This window comes from Scyliorhinus canicula, chromosome 3, assembly GCF_902713615.1.
Source record: "Scyliorhinus canicula chromosome 3, sScyCan1.1, whole genome shotgun sequence".
In the NCBI taxonomy this organism is placed as follows: Eukaryota; Metazoa; Chordata; class Chondrichthyes; order Carcharhiniformes; family Scyliorhinidae; genus Scyliorhinus; species Scyliorhinus canicula.
In genome coordinates this window covers 169527224-169548255 of record NC_052148.1, presented here as the reverse complement: position 1 = coordinate 169548255, position 21032 = coordinate 169527224, and the positions used below count along the sequence as shown (strand labels likewise).

At 46.8% G+C, this 21032-nt stretch overlaps 16 non-coding genes across 16 annotated transcripts; all 16 read right to left on the bottom strand.

Moving 5' to 3' along the window:
- Positions 1–4238: 4238 nt before the first annotated feature.
- trnag-gcc lies at positions 4239–4309 on the bottom strand. The gene has a single exon. It is a non-coding gene; the product is annotated as a tRNA-Gly (tRNA).
- A 146-nt stretch (positions 4310–4455) lies between these two features.
- trnag-gcc lies at positions 4456–4526 on the bottom strand. The gene has a single exon. It is a non-coding gene; the product is annotated as a tRNA-Gly (tRNA).
- A 1493-nt stretch (positions 4527–6019) lies between these two features.
- trnag-gcc lies at positions 6020–6090 on the bottom strand. Its single transcript has one exon. It is a non-coding gene; the product is annotated as a tRNA-Gly (tRNA).
- A 146-nt stretch (positions 6091–6236) lies between these two features.
- Positions 6237–6307, bottom strand: trnag-gcc. Its single transcript has one exon. It is a non-coding gene; the product is annotated as a tRNA-Gly (tRNA).
- Positions 6308–7760: 1453 nt separating this feature from the next.
- trnag-gcc lies at positions 7761–7831 on the bottom strand. Its single transcript has one exon. It is a non-coding gene; the product is annotated as a tRNA-Gly (tRNA).
- Positions 7832–7977: 146 nt separating this feature from the next.
- On the bottom strand, positions 7978–8048 carry trnag-gcc. The gene has a single exon. It is a non-coding gene; the product is annotated as a tRNA-Gly (tRNA).
- Positions 8049–9538: 1490 nt separating this feature from the next.
- trnag-gcc lies at positions 9539–9609 on the bottom strand. Its single transcript has one exon. It is a non-coding gene; the product is annotated as a tRNA-Gly (tRNA).
- Positions 9610–9755: 146 nt separating this feature from the next.
- trnag-gcc lies at positions 9756–9826 on the bottom strand. Its single transcript has one exon. It is a non-coding gene; the product is annotated as a tRNA-Gly (tRNA).
- A 4819-nt stretch (positions 9827–14645) lies between these two features.
- Positions 14646–14716, bottom strand: trnag-gcc. The gene has a single exon. It is a non-coding gene; the product is annotated as a tRNA-Gly (tRNA).
- Positions 14717–14862: 146 nt separating this feature from the next.
- On the bottom strand, positions 14863–14933 carry trnag-gcc. The gene has a single exon. It is a non-coding gene; the product is annotated as a tRNA-Gly (tRNA).
- Positions 14934–16400: 1467 nt separating this feature from the next.
- On the bottom strand, positions 16401–16471 carry trnag-gcc. The gene has a single exon. It is a non-coding gene; the product is annotated as a tRNA-Gly (tRNA).
- Positions 16472–16617: 146 nt separating this feature from the next.
- On the bottom strand, positions 16618–16688 carry trnag-gcc. The gene has a single exon. It is a non-coding gene; the product is annotated as a tRNA-Gly (tRNA).
- A 1451-nt stretch (positions 16689–18139) lies between these two features.
- trnag-gcc lies at positions 18140–18210 on the bottom strand. The gene has a single exon. It is a non-coding gene; the product is annotated as a tRNA-Gly (tRNA).
- A 146-nt stretch (positions 18211–18356) lies between these two features.
- trnag-gcc lies at positions 18357–18427 on the bottom strand. The gene has a single exon. It is a non-coding gene; the product is annotated as a tRNA-Gly (tRNA).
- A 1463-nt stretch (positions 18428–19890) lies between these two features.
- trnag-gcc lies at positions 19891–19961 on the bottom strand. Its single transcript has one exon. It is a non-coding gene; the product is annotated as a tRNA-Gly (tRNA).
- A 133-nt stretch (positions 19962–20094) lies between these two features.
- On the bottom strand, positions 20095–20165 carry trnag-gcc. The gene has a single exon. It is a non-coding gene; the product is annotated as a tRNA-Gly (tRNA).
- Positions 20166–21032: the final 867 nt, after the last annotated feature.

The window sequence follows — 21032 nt, the reverse complement described above, 5'->3', positions numbered from 1 at the left end:
AGACAACATCCAATTACCAATAACAGCTTCTGCCAGAACCATTTGGTGAGCGCTCGCTGAGAGCCCGGATAGCTCAGAGCATCAGAAGTTTCAAAAATTTAGAGTATCCAATTCTTTTTTTTCCAATTAAGGGGTAATTTGCTTGACCAATCCACCTACCCTGCACATCTTTGGGTTGTGGGGGTGAGACACGCGCAGACATGGGGAGAATGTGCAAACTCCACACGGACAGTGACCCGGGGCCGTGATCGAACCTGGGCCCTCAGCGCCATGAGGCAGCAGTGCTAACCACTGCACCACCATGCTGCCTTAGAGCATCCGACTTTTAACTGAGAGTCCAGGATTTAAGTCCCCTGTTCAAATGGTATTTTTGAATTCAAGTGATCAATTCTCATATTTAGTCACAGAGTCATGTAGCCTTGATCTAGATATGGACATTGAAGCTGAATTCCAGGGGAAAGACAAAAGTGGTTACACTCGGCACCAAGGCAGCATTTGACCAAGTATGGCAGCAAAGAACTCGAGCAAAACTGAGGTCAATTGGGAACCAGGGGAGAAACCTGTGGTAGTTGGATTCATAGCTGATATGAAGGAAGGTCGATGGCTGTTGTTGTCAAATACAAATCATCACAATCCCAGGGAGTCCCTCGGGGAAACGGGACTGACCCAATATTTTGAGCTGCTCCATTAATGATTGTCCCTCCATCATGAGGTCAGGGGTGGGGACTGATGCTGATGCTTCCAGAGATCTGAGGGTTGAAACACCAAAAGCAAAATGATGAGAGAAACCACTGCCCTTTTACATTCTTCTGTATTTCTATAAATTAACCCTTTCAACTACTGAAAGCTCGGGTCATGCTTGTAAACTGGGTGGCGGTGTTCCATAAAATGGTCCAGACAACCTGCGTTCAGTTTTGCCAGTGTAGAGAAGTCCACATTGTGAGCACCAATCAGTGTGCATGGTGGCACAGTGGTTAGTACTGTTGCTTCACAGCGCCAGGGTCCCAGGTTCAATTCCTGCCTTAGGTCACTGTCTGTGCGTAATCTACATGTTCTTCCCGTGTCTGCCTGGGTTTCCTCCGGGTACTCCAGTTTCCTCCCACAAGCCCCGACAGACGTGCTTGTTTGGTAAGTTGGACATTCTGAATTCTCCCTCAGTGTACCCGAACCGGCGCCAGAATGTTAGGACTAGGGGCTTTTCACAGTAACTTCATTGCAGTGTTAATGTAATCCTACTTGTGACAATAAAGATTATTAATTGAAAGTACAAATATATTTTTATTTCACCTGCAAGGAGAGTTTAATGCTTTTTCTAATAAGAAAGGAGGTAAACGGGGAGGTTGCATTCACAAAATGGTGGCGTGGGATGGGGTGCTGGGAGGGTTTAAGATGTGAACCAGGGTGATGTAGTGGGACTGGTCCCTTTGGAATGTTGAAAGAGGAGGTTGGACACTGGCAGGCTAACTAGGAGAGCTTTGGAATAGCAAAGCCTCACGGTAACAAAACTTTGGATAATCAAAGAATCCCGCTAGCGCAGAAGGAGGCCTTTTGGCCCATCGGGTTTGCACTGACCCTCTGAAAGAGCACCCTACCAATACCCACTCCCTCGCCCTATCCCCGTAACCTCACCTAATTGTTGGACATTAAGGGGCAATTTAGCATGGTCAATCCACCTGAGGGTTTCAGCAGCAGATGAACTAAATTGCAACTGAGCTATTACCACAGATTTCAGTTATGGGAATAATTATTTTGTTGAATGAATCATAAAGATAGAAAGCCCTCTTAAAGCAGCCACAAAAGTTTAAATGTGAGAAATAAAAGGAAGACTGTTGCATTGGCCGGGAATAGAACCCAGGCCCCCTGCCATGGCAGGCAAGAATTCTGCCACTGAACCACCAATACGATACGTAGCAGTCTTCTGCATATATATTTGTAGTTTTGGATCTAATAAAAAATTCCCAAATGATTTGTGTATGTAATTTGAATTTTACTTAAGAATTAACCTGCAGTTAGAAATGTTATTCATTCTAGTTGAACCTCAATTTTTAAAACATCTCAATGCATTCAATTTTGTTCCAATAGTGCAAGAGCTATTGCAGAATTAAATTATCTGGAAAAAAATACATTTTCACATCTGTATTTTCATTCTCTTTGGAAGTTGTATAATATTGAGATACGAGGGCAGAGATAAATATAGTACAAATAAGCAAAACAAATGTTTATTCTAATAAAATGGAGAAAAAGGCTCCAGACAAGGGAGAGAGGCTTTGAAATAAGTTACACGTGCTGAGTGAGCAACTGATAATTGCCAAGATATTGCTTGGATAACAATGTCGATTAAGAGCTGTAAGGAGTTAGATATTTTTATTTTTAAAGAATCTGAGAACCCCTCACGAAGTTGCAAAATTAATTTGCTTGTATAATTGATATCCATCTAACATAGAAGCTGCAGATTGAGTAAACTGTGCCACACCTCAAAAGGAAATTTGCTGCCAGAACAGCGTATATACAGCCTGAGGCCCTGAGTGGGGTGTGGAGTGGAGGAAGGGGAGGGAGAATTTAACAAAACACAACTTTGGCACCATCTACCGGTTGAACAGTGTTTCTGCTTTCCAATACCTCACATCCCTGTTTATTGGGTGAGCACATGAAACGAAATTTCATCCTTCTAGGACGAAAGTGTTTGATTCCCAAATCCATTATGAGGATGATTTTCGCAAAAAAATGGCGAGATGTCATTCCGGGCGGGGAAAGCAATAAGAATCGCGTTGTCTATTCCAGTGTGATTCCCATCGTAATCCACCCACATTTAGGGCTGGATTCTCAGCCGCAACGGGAACTCTGCTGCCGGCGGCGAGTGCAGGAGAATCCAGCATCTGGCAGGAAATGGGCTCCAATTCCATTTCAATGCTCCCCTCTCCCATCCCCACACTGCCCCGCACGCCGTGCAGTAGGTTGCATTGATGCAGTGTAAGGAAGAGAACAGCAATAAAAACTGGCCATTTATTTTAGTTCACAGCCAGGTGTATTAATTCCCCTAATGCTGCAATAAAGATGCTGTGAAGGGGACAGCTGGCTTTGAAACACAGGAAAATGGGACTTCACATCTCCTATGTTTGAACGATTGCTTTGGGATGTTATACCAACCTATATTTGGATGATGACTATGAAAACGCTGCCAGCCTTGGTTACATTTGAACTCACATCAGCATTTCAGTTATGCAGGCCTCTATACCATGTGCCCAACAGCATTGGCACAATGCCGTCACATCCTGTGTCCTGATTGCCCGTGTGTCATCTTGGTCACCATGCTCTCGAATGTTGGCCCGTGTTTGCGAGACAGGAAAGGAAGTGCTTAGTCAGCATTCGCCAAGGTTGAGGAGTGTCATCCTAATGGAAAGAGTTGAGAAGCTGGCATTGTCCTACTTCCAACAGAAGGGACTCCAAAGTGGGAGGCATTTACCCACCAACATTGCCTCAGGTGAACGAGGTGTGAATCTCCAAATGGACTCCGAAAATGAGTAACGGGAGTCATCGCCTCCTCCCACTTCTCTTGGAAAAGAGTACTGTGAAGATACTCGTGATGTATTGACACATGTGTGAGACTGTGCGGGTCAGGGCCTCGTCCTGTTCTGTGGCCGGTACCCTGTTGCCCCCATATGTTTGGGCCATTCCTCCTCAGCCGGAATGTTCTGAGAGGCTGAATGAGCTTGGAACGAGCTGCTTTTTCTCTTCTTTGACTCACGGTGTTTGTACTAGTCCAATTGTAATGTTCTGCTTGTGTTCTCCTCGAAATATATATATATATATATGTTAAGAAATTTTGCAATGCTGTGGAGTTCCTGCGATTTTGCTATGTTATTTGTGAAAATGGAAAAAGGTGAAGGAAAAGACTTTGAAAAAAAAGGGTGCAGTGAAAAATTGTCAGTTTGTGAAAAGTTTGTTTGAACTTTGCATGAGGCAATGAAGGTAAAAATGCTGTGAAGGGTTAAAAAGAAATGGGAGGAGGGTGTTTATTGAAGAGGAATGAGTGTTTGCAGCTGTGTGAGTGGTGAAGGAGATAGGAAAGAGTGTTGTGAAGCAGATGTTGAATATGAGCATGAGGAAAGTGGTAAAGAGATTGATGCGGAGGGAGTGTATGGTGAAAATGTAGTTGTGATGAAATTGATGAAAGGTGGTGGTAAGAATGCAGAGAGGAATGAAAAACAGCTGGCCAGAGGAATGAAAAAGAGGTGCGATGCATTGGCCGGGAATCAAACCCGGGCCTCCCGCGTGGCAGGCGAGAATTCTACCACTGAACCACCAATGCAAAGTACACAACTCAAGTTGAAGTTTCAAGCACAATGCTTGAGTTGCTAACAGATGTTGATGAGTGTCAGCCAAAGCAAACTGCATGTGACCAGTACAGAGATGCAGTGCAAAGAACTGAAATAACAATTAAACACCAGCCAGCTTTGCATTGGCCAGGAATCGAACCCGGGCCTCCCGCGTGGCAGGCGAGAATTCTACCACTGAACCACCAATGCTACTCCTCTTTGCCTCCCGTAATCTTCTCCTTTTTTGCCCAATGCTTTCACTCAGCAGCATTACCATTTCCTCACTTTGTCCTGTCTTTCCCCAAATTGCAACAAATTTCATTACTTCAACTTCGGACACATCAGCGCATAAGCCTCCTGTGCTCTCACTTCACACCACGACAATATCACCTCATGCCACACTGCAATGTCATCGGGCCACTACTTTCCTCCATGTAAAGCTCACAGTGCTTCCACCAGGCCAGGCTGCAAATTCCATGGCTGGATGACATACGGCTCCTTTCTTTCACAATAATTTGTCGTGCATCTTTCCGATTTTACAGCCAGGTGGTTCAATTATCCTAATGCTGCGCTACTGCAAAGTGGGATTTCACACCTCCACCAAACAACCTATGTTTCGACGATGGCTTTGAAACCGCTGCCAGCCTTGGTTACATTTGAACTCACATCAGCATTTCAGTTATGCAGGCCTCTATACCATGTGCCCAACAGCATTGGCACAATGCCGTCACATCCTGTGTCCTGATTGCCCGTGTGTCATCTTGGTCACCATGCTCTCGAATGTTGGCCCGTGTTTGCGAGACAGGAAAGGAAGGGCTTAGTCAGCATTCGCCAAGGTTGAGGAGTGTCATCCTAATGGAAAGAGTTGAGAAGCTGGCATTGTCCTACTTCCAACAGAAGGGACTCCAAAGTGGGAGGCATTAACCCACCAACATTGCCTCAGGTGAACGAGGTGTGAATCTCCAAATGGACTCCGAAAATGAGTAACGGGAGACATCGCCTCCTCCCACTTCTCTTGGAAAAGAGTACTGTGAAGATACTCGTGATCTTTGACACATGTGTGAGACTGTGCGGGTCAGGGCCTCGTCCTGTTCTGTGGCCGGTACCCTGTTGCCCCAATATGTTTGGGCCATTCCTCCTTAGCCGGAATGTTCTGAGAGGCTGAATGAGCTTGGAACGAGCTGCTTTTTCTCTTCGTTGCCTCACGGTGTTTGTACTGGTCCAATTTTAATGTTCTGCTTGTGTTCTCCTCAAAATATATATATATATATATATATGTTAAGAAATTTTGCAATGCTGTGGAGTTCCTGCGATTTTGCTATGTTATTTGTGAAACTGGAAAAAGGTGAAGGAAAAGACTTTGAAAAAAAAGGGTGCAGTGAAAAATTGTCAGTTTGTGAAAAGTTTGTTTGAACTTTGCTTGAGGCAATGAAGGTAAAAATGCTGTGAAGGGTTAAAAAGAAATGGGAGGAGGGTGTTTATTGAAGAGGAATGAGTGTTTGCAGCTGTGTGAGTGGTGAAGGAGATAGGAAAGAGTGTTGTGAAGCAGATGTTGAATATGAGCATGAGGAAAGTGGTAAAGAGATTGATGCGGAGGGAGTGTATGGTGAAAATGTAGTTGTGATGAAATTGATGAAAGGTGGTGGTAAGAATGCAGAGAGGAATGAAAAACAGCTGGCCAGAGGAATGAAAAAGAGGTGCGATGCATTGGCCGGGAATCAAACCCGGGCCTCCCGCGTGGCAGGCGAGAATTCTACCACTGAACCACCAATGCAAAGTACACAACTCAAGTTGAAGTTTCAAGCACAATGCTTGAGTTGCTAACAGATGTTGATGAGTGTCAGCCAAAGCAAACTGCATGTGACCAGTACAGAGATGCAGTGCAAAGAACTGAAATAACAATTAAACACCAGCCAGCTTTGCATTGGCCGGGAATCGAACCCGGGCCTCCCGCGTGGCAGGCGAGAATTCTACCACTGAACCACCAATGCTACTCCTCTTTGGCTCGCGTAATCTTCTCCTTTTTTGCCCAATGCTTTCACTCAGCAGCATTACCATTTCCTCACTTTGTCCTGTCTTTCCCCAAATTGCAACAAATTTCATTACTTCAACTTCGGACACATCAGCGCATAAGCCTCCTGTGCTCTCACTTCACACCACGACAATATCACCTCATGCCACACTGCAATGTCATCGGGCCACTACTTTCCTCCATGTAAAGCTCACAGTGCTTCCACCAGGCCAGGCTGCAAATTCCATGGCTGGATGACATACGGCTCCTTTCTTTCACAATAATTTGTCGTGCATCTTTCCGATTTTACAGCCAGGTGGTTCAATTATCCTAATGCTGCGCTACTGCAAAGTGGGATTTCACACCTCCACCAAACAACCTATGTTTCGACGATGGCTTTGAAACCGCTGCCAGCCTTGGTTACATTTGAACTCACATCAGCATTTCAGTTATGCAGGCCTCTATACCATGCGCCCAACAGCATTGGCACAATGCCGTCACATCCTGTGTCCTGATTGCCCGTGTGTCATCTTGGTCACCATGCTCTCGAATGTTGGCCCGTGTTTGCGAGACAGGAAAGGAAGGGCTTAGTCAGCATTCGCCAAGGTTGAGGAGTGTCATCCTAATGGAAAGAGTTGAGAAGCTGGCATTGTCCTAATTCCAACAGAAGGGACTCCAAAGTGGGAGGCATTAACCCACCAACATTGCCTCAGGTGAACGAGGTGTGAATCTCCAAATGGACTCCGAAAATGAGTAACGGGAGACATCGCCTCCTCCCACTTCTCTTGGAAAAGAGTACTGTGAAGATACTCGTGATCTTTTGACACATGTGTGAGACTGTGCGGGTCAGGGCCTCGTCCTGTTCTGTGGCCGGTACCCTGTTGCCCCAATATGTTTGGGCCATTCCTCCTTAGCCGGAATGTTCTGAGAGGCTGAATGAGCTTGGAACGAGCTGCTTTTTCTCTTCGTTGCCTCACGGTGTTTGTACTGGTCCAATTGTAATGTTCTGCTTGTGTTCTCCTCAATATATATGTTAAGAAATTTTGCAATGCTGTGGAGTTCCTGCGATTTTGCTATGTTATTTGTGAAACTGGAAAAAGGTGAAGGAAAAGACTTTGAAAAAAAAGGGTGCAGTGGAAAATTGTCAGTTTGTGAAAAGTTTGTTTGAACTTTGCTTGAGGCAATGAAGGTAAAAATGCTGTGAAGGGTTAAAAAGAAATGGGAGGAGGAGGGTGTTTATTGAAGAGGAATGAGTGTTTGCAGCTGTGTGAGTGGTGAAGCAGATAGGAAAGAGTGTTGTGAAGCAGATGTTGAATATGAGCATGAGGAAAGTGGTAAAGAGATTGATGCGGAGGGAGTGTATGGTGAAAATGTAGTTGTGATGAAAGAAAGGTGGTGGTAAGAATGCAGAGAGGAATGAAAAAGAGGTGCGATGCATTGGCCGGGAATCGAACCCGGGCCTCCCGCGTGGCAGGCGAGAATTCTACCACTGAACCACCAATGCAAAGTACACAGCTCAAGCTGAAGTTTCAAGCACAATGCTTGAGTTGCTAACAGATGTTGATGAGTGTCAGCCAAAGCAAACTGCATGTGACCAGTACAGAGATGCAGTGCAAAGAACTGAAATAACAATTAAACACCAGCCAGCTTTGCATTGGCCGGGAATCGAACCCAGGCCTCCCGCGCGGCAGGCGAGAATTCTACCACTGAACCACCAATGCTACTCCTCTTTGCCTCCTGTAATCTTCTCCTTTTTTGCCCAATGCTTTCACTCAGCAGCATTACCATTTCCTCACTTTGTCCTGTCTTTCCCCAAATTGCAACAAATTTCATTACTTCAACTTCGGACACATCAGCGCATAAGCCTCCTGTGCTCTCACTTCACACCACGACAATATCACCTCATGCCACACTGCAATGTCATCGGGCCACTACTTTCCTCCATGTAAAGCTCACAGTGCTTCCACCAGGCCAGGCTGCAAATTCCATGGCTGGATGACATACGGCTCCTTTCTTTCACAATAATTTGTCGTGCATCTTTCCGATTTTACAGCCAGGTGGTTCAATTATCCTAATGCTGCGCTACTGCAAAGTGGGATTTCACACCTCCACCAAACAACCTATGTTTCGACGATGGCTTTGAAACCGCTGCCAGCCTTGGTTACATTTGAACTCACATCAGCATTTCAGTTATGCAGGCCTCTATACCATGCGCCCAACAGCATTGGCACAATGCCGTCACATCCTGTGTCCTGATTGCCCGTGTGTCATCTTGGTCACCATGCTCTCGAAGGTTGGCCCGTGTTTGCGAGACAGGAAAGGAAGGGCTTAGTCAGCATTCGCCAAGGTTGAGGAGTGTCATCCTAATGGAAAGAGTTGAGAAGCTGGCATTGTCCTAATTCCAACAGAAGGGACTCCAAAGTGGGAGGCATTAACCCACCAACATTGCCTCAGGTGAACGAGGTGTGAATCTCCAAATGGACTCCGAAAATGAGTAACGGGAGACATCGCCTCCTCCCACTTCTCTTGGAAAAGAGTACTGTGAAGATACTCGTGATCTTTTGACACATGTGTGAGACTGTGCGGGTCAGGGCCTCGTCCTGTTCTGTGGCCGGTACCCTGTTGCCCCAATATGTTTGGGCCATTCCTCCTTAGCCGGAATGTTCTGAGAGGCTGAATGAGCTTGGAACGAGCTGCTTTTTCTCTTCGTTGCCTCACGGTGTTTGTACTGGTCCAATTTTAATGTTCTGCTTGTGTTCTCCTCAAAATATATATATATATATATATGTTAAGAAATTTTGCAATGCTGTGGAGTTCCTGCGATTTTGTTATGTTATTTGTGAAACTGGAAAAAGGTGAAGGAAAAGACTTTGAAAAAAAAGGGTGCAGTGAAAAATTGTCAGTTTGTGAAAAGTTTGTTTGAACTTTGCTTGAGGCAATGAAGGTAAAAATGCTGTGAAGGGTTAAAAAGAAATGGGAGGAGGAGGGTGTTTATTGAAGAGGAATGAGTGTTTGCAGCTGTGTGAGTGGTGAAGCAGATAGGAAAGAGTGTTGTGAAGCAGATGTTGAATATGAGCATGAGGAAAGTGGTAAAGAGATTGATGCGGAGGGAGTGTATGGTGAAAATGTAGTTGTGATGAAAGAAAGGTGGTGGTAAGAATGCAGAGAGGAATGAAAAACAGCTGGCCAGAGGAATGAAAAAGAGGTGCGATGCATTGGCCGGGAATCGAACCCGGGCCTCCCGCGTGGCAGGCGAGAATTCTACCACTGAACCACCAATGCAAAGTACACAACTCAAGCTGAAGTTTCAAGCACAATGCTTGAGGTGCTGACAGATGTTGATGAGTGTCAGCCAAAGCAAACTGCATGTGACCAGTACAGAGATGCAGTGCAAAGAACTGAAATAACAATTAAACACCAGCCAGCTTTGCATTGGCCAGGAATCGAACCCGGGCCTCCCGCGTGGCAGGCGAGAATTCTACCACTGAACCACCAATGCTACTCCTCTTTGCCTCCCGTATTCTTCTCCTTTTTTGCCCAATGCTTTCACTCAGCAGCATTACCATTTCCTCTTTCCCCAAATTGCAACAAATTTCATTACTTCAACTTCGGACACATCAGCGCATAAGCCTCCTGTGCTCTCACTTCACACCACGACAATATCACCTCATGCCACACTGCAATGTCATCGGGCCACTACTTTCCTCCATGTAAAGCTCACAGTGCTTCCACCAGGCCAGGCTGCAAATTCCATGGCTGGATGACATACAGTAAGAAGTCTTACAACACCAGGTTAAAGTCCAACAGGTTTGTTTCAAACACGAGCTTTCGGAGCACGGCTCCTTCTTCAGGTGAATGGAAAGGCTTGTTCCAGAAATGTTTATATAGACACAGTCAGAGATGCCCCGGAATGCGAGCACCTGCAGGCAATCAAATCATCAAAGATGCAGAGAGAGAGGTAACTCGAGGTTAAAGAGGTGTGAATTGTCCCAAGCCAGTTCAGTCGGTAGGCCTCTGCAAGTCCAGGCTTGTTGGTGGGGGCCGAATGTAATGCGACATGAATCCCAGATCCCGGTTGAGTCCGCATTCATGCGTGCGGAACTTAGCTATAAGTTTTTGCTCAGCAATTTTGCGTTGTCGCGTCTCCTGAAGGCCTCCTTGTAGAATGCTGACCCGGAGATCAGAGGCTGAATGTCCTTGACTGCTGAAGTGTTCCCCAACTGGAAGGGAACAGTCCTGCCTGTTGATAGTCGCACGATGCCCGTTTATTCGTTGTCGCAGTGTCTGCATGGTCTCGCCAATGTACCACGCTTCGGGACATCCTTTCCTGCAGCGTATGAGGTAGACTACATTGGTCGAGTCGCACGAGTATGCGCCGCGTACCTGGTGGGTGGTGTTTCCACGTGTAATGGTGGTGTCCATGTCGATGATCTGGCATGTCTTGCAGAGATTACCCTGGCAGGGTTTTGTGGTGTTGTGGTTGCTGTTCTGAAGGCTGGGTAATTTGCTGCAAACAATGGTTTGTTTGAGGTTGCGCGGTTGTTTGAAGGCCAGTAGTGGGGGTGTGGGGATGACCTTGGCAAGATGTCCATCCTCGCTGATGATGTGTTGGAGGCTGCGAAGAAGATGTCGTAGTTTCTCCGCCCCAGGAAAGTACTGGACGACGAAGGGTACTCTGTCAGTGGTGTCCCGTGTTTGTCTTCTGAGGAGGTCGGTGCGGTTTTTTGCTGTGGCGCGGTGGAACTGTCGATCAATGAGTCGAGCGCCATATCCCGTTCGTACGAGGGCATCTTTCAGCATCTGTAGGTGTCTGTTGCGCTCCTCCTTGTCTGAGCAGATCCTGTGTATACGGAGGGCTTGTCCATAGGGGATGGCTTCTTTAATGTGTTTCGGGTGAAAGCTGGAGAAGTGGAGCATCGTGAGATTATCTGTGGGCTTGCGGTAAAGCGAGGTGCTGAGGTGACCGTCCTTGATGGAGACGAGTGTGTCCAAGAATGGAACTGAATTCGGAGAATAGTCCATGGTGAGTTTGATGGTGGGATGGAACTTATTGATGTCATCGTGTAGTCGTTCAGTGATGTCTCGCCGTGGGTCCAAAGGAAAAAAATGTCATCGATGTATCTGGTGTATAGCATCGGTTGAAAGTCCTGTGTGGTGAGGAAGTCCTGTTCAAACTTGTGCATGAAGATGTTGGCATATTGAGGTGCAAATTTGGTCCCCATGGCTGTTCCGTGCGTCTGGATGAAGAATTTGTTGTCGAAGGTGAAGACGTTGTGGTCTAGAATGAAACGGATGAGTTGCAGAATTGCGTCTGGAGATTGGCAGTTGTCGGTGTTGAGGACTGAGGCTGTTGCAGCAATGCCGTCGTCATGGGGGATGCTGGTGTAGAGTGCCGAGACATCCATTGTGACGAGGAATGTTCCTGGTTCAACTGGTCCATGGGTGCTGAGTTTCTGTAGGAAGTCCGTCGTGTCGCGACAGAAGCTGGGTGTACCTTGTACGATGGGTTTCAAGATGCCCTCGATGTGGCCAGAGAGGTTCTCACACAGGGTCCCATTGCCTGAAACGATAGGACGGCCTGGTGTGTTGGCCTTGTGTATTTTCGGGAGGCAGTAGAGATCTCCAATGCGGGGATTACGTGGGATGAGAGCACGTAGGGTGTTCTGAAGGTCTGGATCTAAGGTCTTGATCAGTCTGCTGAGTTGGCGGATGTGTTCCTTGGTTGGATCTGCGGGTAACTGCCTGTAGTGTTCCTGGTTGTCGAGTTGTCGGTATACTTCTTTGCAGTAGTCTGTTCTGTTCAGTATGACGGTGGCCCCTCCTTTGTCTGCTGGTTTGATGACGATGTTGCGGTTGGTCTTGAGAGTGCGGATGGCGTTGCGTTGTGCTTGGGTGACGTTTGAGGCTGCCTTGTGATTGCGAGTGATGAATCTGGCATTGACACGACTTCTGACGGCTTGAGCATACATGTCGAGTCTAGGGCAGCGGCCTTCCGGAGGGGTCCAATTTGACTCTTTCCTTTTCGGTTGCTGCACTGCAGATCTCGCGGTCTGCTGTTCCGGTTCATTGGTCGTGTCCCTGGGTTCGCTGTCGGCCTCTTGGGGTCTGTGGAAGAATTCCCGGAGCCTCATTCGCCTGATGAATTCCTCCGTATCTGCCGCGAGACTGATGGGGTCCATTTTGGTGGTGGTGCAGAAATTGAGCCCTCTGCTGAGGACTTTGATTTCGTCTGGTTGAAGGGTGTAGTCTGACAAGTTGACAATGGATTTCCCTGTATTGTTTTCGACTGTTGTACCGGGAGAAGCTTGATTGCTGCTGGTGGTGATGCCAAGTTTCTCAAGCTTCCTGTTCTTGGTGTGCATGTAGGTGACATAGTATTGCTGTCTCATCTGTTTGGCGGTGTTCCGCAGCTGGTCTGCTGTGTCCTGAGCGCAAGTTGAGAATATGGCCTCTCTCTTGGTTTCCAGGTTGCGTCGACTGCTGTAGAGTTGGTGTACGAGGAGTTTGAGGAGTGTGACAGAGGTGCGGTGGCAGAGTCTTTCAGCGTAGTCTGTGTTGTAAGTCGACTTGAGTGGGTTTTTGATCTGTAGTCCTTTCGGGATCTTGTCTGCTTTTTTGCATCTTTGTAGAAACTGAATGTCAGTGTCTATATGCGCGATCTTCCTGGAGATCCTCTCCACTTTGAGCCGGCAGTTCTACAAGGAGGCCTTCAGGAGACGCGACAACGCAAAATTGCTGAGCAAAAACTTATAGCTAAGTTCCGCACGCATGAATGCGGACTCAACCGGGATCTGGGATTCATGTCGCATTACATTCGGCCCCCACCAACAAGCCTGGACTTGCAGAGGCCTACTGACTGAACTGGCTTGGGACGATTCACACCTCTTTAACCTCGAGTTACCTCTCTCTCTGCATCTTTGATGATTTGATTGCCTGCAGGTGCTCGCATTCCGGGGCATCTCTGACTGTGTCTATATAAACATTTCTGGAACAAGCCTTTCCATTCACCTGAAGAAGGAGCCGTGCTCCGAAAGCTCGTGTTTGAAACAAACCTGTTGGACTTTAACCTGGTGTTGTAAGACTTCTTACTGTGCTCACCCCAGTCCAACGCCGGCCTCTCCACATCATGGATGACATACGGCTCCTTTCTTTCACAATAATTTGTCGTGCATCTTTCCGATTTTACAGCCAGGTGGTTCAATTATCCTAATGCTGCGCTACTGCAAAGTGGGATTTCACACCTCCACCAAACAACCTATGTTTCGACGATGGCTTTGAAACCGCTGCCAGCCTTGGTTACATTTGAACTCACATCAGCATTTCAGTTATGCAGGCCTCTATACCATGCGCCCAACAGCATTGGCACAATGCCGTCACATCCTGTGTCCTGATTGCCCGTGTGTCGTCTTGGTCACCATGCTCTCGAATGTTGGCCCGTGTTTGCGAGACAGGAAAGGAAGGGCTTAGTCAGCATTCGCCAAGGTTGAGGAGTGTCATCCTAATGGAAAGAGTTGAGAAGCTGGCATTGTCCTACTTCCAACAGAAGGGACACCAAAGTGGGAGGCATTAACCCACCAACATTGCCTCAGGTGAACGAGGTGTGAATCTCCAAATGGACTCCGAAAATGAGTAACGGGAGACATCGCCTCCTCCCACTTCTCTTGGAAAAGAGTACTGTGAAGATACTCGTGATCTTTTGACACATGTGTGAGACTGTGCGGGTCAGGGCCTCGTCCTGTTCTGTGGCCGGTACCCTGTTGCCCCAATATGTTTGGGCCATTCCTCCTTAGCCGGAATGTTCTGAGAGGCTGAATGAGCTTGGAACGAGCTGCTTTTTCTCTTCGTTGCCTCACGGTGTTTGTACTGGTCCAATTTTAATGTTCTGCTTGTGTTCTCCTCAAAATATATATATATATATGTTAAGAAATTTTGCTATGCTGTGGAGTTCCTGCGATTTTGCTATGTTATTTGTGAAACTGGAAAAAGGTGAAGGAAAAGACTTTGAAAAAAAAGGGTGCAGTGAAAATTGTCAGTTTGTGAAAAGTTTGTTTGAACTTTGCTTGAGGCAATGAAGGTAAAAATGCTGTGAAGGGTTAAAAAGAAATGGGAGGAGGAGGGTGTTTATTGAAGAGGAATGAGTGTTTGCAGCTGTGTGAGTGGTGAAGGAGATAGGAAAGAGTGTTGTGAAGCAGATGTTGAATATGAGCATGAGGAAAGTGGTAAAGAGATTGATGCGGAGGGAGTGTATGGTGAAAATGTAGTTGTGATGAAAGAAAGGTGGTGGTAAGAATGCAGAGAGGAATGAAAAAGAGGTGCGATGCATTGGCCGGGAATCGAACCCGGGCCTCCCGCGTGGCAGGCGAGAATTCTACCACTGAACCACCAATGCAAAGTACACAGCTCAAGCTGAAGTTTCAAGCACAATGCTTGAGTTGCTAACAGATGTTGATGAGTGTCAGCCAAAGCAAACTGCATGTGACCAGTACAGAGATGCAGTGCAAAGAACTGAAATAACAATTAAACACCAGCCAGCTTTGCATTGGCCAGGAATCGAACCCGGGCCTCCCGCGTGGCAGGCGAGAATTCTACCACTGAACCACCAATGCTACTCCTCTTTGCCTCCTGTAATCTTCTCCTTTTTAGCCCAATGCTTTCACTCAGCAGCATTACCATTTCCTCACTTTGTCCTGTCTTTCCCCAAATTGCAACAAATTTCATTACTTCAACTTCGGACACATCAGCGCATAAGCCTCCTGTGCTCTCACTTCACACCACAACAATATCACCTCATGCCACACTGCAATGTCATCGGGCCACTACTTTCCTCCATGTAAAGCTCACAGTGCTTCCACCAGGCCAGGCTGCAAATTCCATGGCTGGATGACATACGGCTCCTTTCTTTCACAATAATTTGTCGTGCATCTTTCCGATTTTACAGCCAGGTGGTTCAATTATCCTAATGCTGCGCTACTGCAAAGTGGGATTTCACACCTCCACCAAACAACCTATGTTTCGACGATGGCTTTGAAACCGCTGCCAGCCTTGGTTACATTTGAACTCACATCAGCATTTCAGTTATGCAGGCCTCTATACCATGTGCCCAACAGCATTGGCACAATGCCGTCACATCCTGTGTCCTGATTGCCCGTGTGTCATCTTGGTCACCATGCTCTCGAATGTTGGCCCGTGTTTGCGAGACAGGAAAGGAAGGGCTTAGTCAGCATTCGCCAAGGTTGAGGAGTGTCATCCTAATGGAAAGAGTTGAGAAGCTGGCATTGTCCTACTTCCAACAGAAGGGACACCAAAGTGGGAGGCATTAACCCACCAACATTGCCTCAGGTGAACGAGGTGTGAATCTCCAAATGGACTCCGAAAATGAGTAACGGGAGACATCGCCTCCTCCCACTTCTCTTGGAAAAGAGTACTGTGAAGATACTCGTGATCTTTTGACACATGTGTGAGACTGTGCGGGTCAGGGCCTCGTCCTGTTCTGTGGCCGGTACCCTGTTGCCCCAATATGTTTGGGCCATTCCTCCTTAGCCAGAATGTTCTGAGAGGCTGAATGAGCTTGGAACGAGCTGCTTTTTCTCTTTGTTGCCTCACGGTGTTTGTACTGGTCCAATTTTAATGTTCTGCTTGTGTTCTCCTCAAAATATATATATATATATATATGTTAAGAAATTTTGCAATGCTGTGGAGTTCCTGCGATTTTGCTATGTTATTTGTGAAACTGGAAAAAGGTGAAGGAAAAGACTTTGAAAAAAAAGGGTGCAGTGAAAAATTGTCAGTTTGTGAAAAGTTTGTTTGAACTTTGCTTGAGGCAATGAAGGTAAAAATGCTGTGAAGGGTTAAAAAGAAATGGGAGGAGGAGGGTGTTTATTGAAGAGGAATGAGTGTTTGCAGCTGTGTGAGTGGTGAAGGAGATAGGAAAGAGTGTTGTGAAGCAGATGTTGAATATGAGCATGAGGAAAGTGGTAAAGAGATTGATGCGGAGGGAGTGTATGGTGAAAATGTAGTTGTGATGAAAGAAAGGTGGTGGTAAGAATGCAGAGAGGAATGAAAAAGAGGTGCGATGCATTGGCCGGGAATCGAACCCGGGCCTCCCGCGTGGCAGGCGAGAATTCTACCACTGAACCACCAATGCAAAGTACACAGCTCAAGCTGAAGTTTCAAGCACAATGCTTGAGTTGCTAACAGATGTTGATGAGTGTCAGCCAAAGCAAACTGCATGTGACCAGTACAGAGATGCAGTGCAAAGAACTGAAATAACAATTAAACACCAGCCAGCTTTGCATTGGCCGGGAATCGAACCCGGGCCTCCCGCGTGGCAGGCGAGAATTCTACCACTGAACCACCAATGCTACTCCTCTTTGCCTCCGTAATCTTCTCCTTTTTTGCCCAATGCTTTCACTCAGCAGCATTACCATTTCCTCACTTTGTCCTGTCTTTCCCCAAATTGCAACAAATTTCATTACTTCAACTTCGGACACATCAGCGCATAAGCCTCCTGTGCTCTCACTTCACACCACGACAATATCACCTCATGCCACACTGCAATGTCATCGGGCCACTACTTTCCTCCATGTAAAGCTCACAGTGCTTCCACCAGGCCAGGCTGCAAATTCCATGGCTGGATGACATACGGCTCCTTTCTTTCACAATAATTTGTCGTGCATCTTTCCGATTTTACAGCCAGGTGGTTCAATTATCCTAATGCTGCGCTACTGCAAAGTGGGATTTCACACCTCCACCAAACAACCTATGTTTCGACGATGGCTTTGAAACCGCTGCCAGCCTTGGTTACATTTGAACTCACATCAGCATTTCAGTTATGCAGGCCTCTATACCATGCGCCCAACAGCATTGGCACAATGCCGTCACATCCTGTGTCCTGATTGCCCGTGTGTCGTCTTGGTCACCATGCTCTCGAATGTTGGCCCGTGTTTGCGAGACAGGAAAGGAAGGGCTTAGTCAGCATTCGCCAAGGTTGAGGAGTGTCATCCTAATGGAAAGAGTTGAGAAGCTGGCATTGTCCTACTTCCAACAGAAGGGACACCAAAGTGGGAGGCATTAACCCACCAACATTGCCTCAGGTGAACGAGGTGTGAATCTCCAAATGGACTCCGAAAATGAGTAACGGGAGACATCGCCTCCTCCCACTTCTCTTGGAAAAGAGTACTGTGAAGATACTCGTGATCTTTTGACACATGTGTGAGACTGTGCGGGTCAGGGCCTCGTCCTGTTCTGTGGCCGGTACCCTGTTGCCCCAATATGTTTGGGCCATTCCTCCTTAGCCGGAATGTTCTGAGAGGCTGAATGAGCTTGGAACGAGCTGCTTTTTCTCTTCGTTGCCTCACGGTGTTTGTACTGGTCCAATTTTAATGTTCTGCTTGTGTTCTCCTCAATATATATGTTAAGAAATTTTGCAATGCTGTGGAGTTCCTGCGATTTTGCTATGTTATTTGTGAAACTGGAAAAAGGTGAAGGAAAAGACTTTGAAAAAAAAGGGTGCAGTGGAAAATTGTCAGTTTGTGAAAAGTTTGTTTGAACTTTGCTTGAGGCAATGAAGGTAAAAATGCTGTGAAGGGTTAAAAAGAAATGGGAGGAGGAGGGTGTTTATTGAAGAGGAATGAGTGTTTGCAGCTGTGTGAGTGGTGAAGCAGATAGGAAAGAGTGTTGTGAAGCAGATGTTGAATATGAGCATGAGGAAAGTGGTAAAGAGATTGATGCGGAGGGAGTGTATGGTGAAAATGTAGTTGTGATGAAAGAAAGGTGGTGGTAAGAATGCAGAGAGGAATGAAAAGAGGTGCGATGCATTGGCCGGGAATCGAACCCGGGCCTCCCGCGTGGCAGGGGAGAATTCTACCACTGAACCACCAATGCAAAGTACACAGCTCAAGCTGAAGTTTCAAGCACAATGCTTGAGTTGCTAACAGATGTTGATGAGTGTCAGCCAAAGCAAACTGCATGTGACCAGTACAGAGATGCAGTGCAAAGAACTGAAATAACAATTAAACACCAGCCAGCTTTGCATTGGCCGGGAATCGAACCCGGGCCTCCCGCGTGGCAGGCGAGAATTCTACCACTGAACCACCAATGCTACTCCTCTTTGCCTCCCGTAATCTTCTCCTTTTTTGCCCAATGCTTTCACTCAGCAGCATTACCATTTCCTCACTTTGTCCTGTCTTTCCCCAAATTGCAACAAATTTCATTACTTCAACTTCGGACACATCAGCGCATAAGCCTCCTGTGCTCTCACTTCACACCACGACAATATCACCTCATGCCACACTGCAATGTCATCGGGCCACTACTTTCCTCCATGTAAAGCTCACAGTGCTTCCACCAGGCCAGGCTGCAAATTCCATGGCTGGATGACATACGGCTCCTTTCTTTCACAATAATTTGTCGTGCATCTTTCCGATTTTACAGCCAGGTGGTTCAATTATCCTAATGCTGCGCTACTGCAAAGTGGGATTTCACACCTCCACCAAACAACCTATGTTTCGACGATGGCTTTGAAACCGCTGCCAGCCTTGGTTACATTTGAACTCACATCAGCATTTCAGTTATGCAGGCCTCTATACCATGCGCCCAACAGCATTGGCACAATGCCGTCACATCCTGTGTCCTGATTGCCCGTGTGTCATCTTGGTCACCATGCTCTCGAATGTTGGCCCGTGTTTGCGAGACAGGAAAGGAAGGGCTTAGTCAGCATTCGCCAAGGTTGAGGAGTGTCATCCTAATGGAAAGAGTTGAGAAGCTGGCATTGTCCTACTTCCAACAGAAGGGACTCCAAAGTGGGAGGCATTAACCCACCAACATTGCCTCAGGTGAACGAGGTGTGAATCTCCAAATGGACTCCGAAAATGAGTAACGGGAGACATCGCCTCCTCCCACTTCTCTTGGAAAAGAGTACTGTGAAGATACTCGTGATCTTTTGACACATGTGTGAGACTGTGCGGGTCAGGGCCTCGTCCTGTTCTGTGGCCGGTACCCTGTTGCCCCAATATGTTTGGGCCATTCCTCCTTAGCCAGAATGTTCTGAGAGGCTGAATGAGCTTGGAACGAGCTGCTTTTTCTCTTCGTTGCCTCACGGTGTTTGTACTGGTCCAATTTTAATGTTCTGCTTGTGTTCTCCTCAATATATATATATATATATGTTAAGAAATTTTGCAATGCTGTGGAGTTCCTGCGATTTTGCTATGTTATTTGTGAAACTGGAAAAAGGTGAAGGAAAAGACTTTGAAAAAAAAGGGTGCAGTGGAAAATTGTCAGTTTGTGAAAAGTTTGTTTGAACTTTGCTTGAGGCAATGAAGGTAAAAATGCTGTGAAGGGTTAAAAAGAAATGGGAGGAGGAGGGTGTTTATTGAAGAGGAATGAGTGTTTGCAGCTGTGTGAGTGGTGAAGCAGATAGGAAAGAGTGTTGTGAAGCAGATGTTGAATATGAGCATGAGGAAAGTGGTAAAGAGATTGATGCGGAGGGAGTGTATGGTGAAAATGTAGTTGTGATGAAAGAAAGGTGGTGGTAAGAATGCAGAGAGGAATGAAAAAGAGGTGCGATGCATTGGCCGGGAATCGAACCCGGGCCTCCCGCGTGGCAGGCGAGAATTCTACCACTGAACCACCAATGCAAAGTACACAGCTCAAGCACAATGCTTGAGTTGCTAACAGATGTTGATGAGTGTCAGCCAAAGCAAACTGCATGTGACCAGTACAGAGATGCAGTGCAAAGAACTGAAATAACAATTAAACACCAGCTAGCTTTGCATTGGCCGGGAATCGAACCCGGGCCTCCCGCGTGGCAGGCGAGAATTCTACCACTGAACCACCAATGCTACTCCTCTTTGCCTCCTGTAATCTTCTCCTTTTTTGCCCAATGCTTTCACTCAGCAGCATTACCATTTCCTCACTTTGTCCTGTCTTTCCCCAAATTGCAACAAATTTCATTACTTCAACTTCGGACACATCAGCGCATAAGCCTCCTGTGCTCTCACTTCACACCACGACAATATCACCTCATGCCACACTGCAATGTCATCGGGCCACTACTTTCCTCCATGTAAAGCTCACAGTGCTTCCACCAGGCCAGGCTGCAAATTCCATGGCTGGATGACATACGGCTCCTTTCTTTCACAATAATTTGTCGTGCATCTTTCCGATTTTACAGCCAGGTGGTTCAATTATCCTAATGCTGCGCTACTGCAAAGTGGGATTTCACACCTCCACCAAACAACCTATGTTTCGACGATGGCTTTGAAACCGCTGCCAGCCTTGGTTACATTTGAACTCACATCAGCATTTCAGTTATGCAGGCCTCTATACCATGCTGCCCAACAGCATTGGCACAATGCCGTCACATCCTGTGTCCTGATTGCCCGTGTGTCATCTTGGTCACCATGCTCTCGAATGTTGGCCCGTGTTTGCGAGACAGGAAAGGAAGGGCTTAGTCAGCATTCGCCAAGGTTGAGGAGTGTCATCCTAATGGAAAGAGTTGAGAAGCTGGCATTGTCCTACTTCCAACAGAAGGGACTCCAAAGTGGGAGGCATTAACCCACCAACATTGCCTCAGGTGAACGAGGTGTGAATCTCCAAATGGACTCCGAAAATGAGTAACGGGAGACATCGCCTCCTCCCACTTCTCTTGGAAAAGAGTACTGTGAAGATACTCGTGATCTTTTGACACATGTGTGAGACTGTGCGGG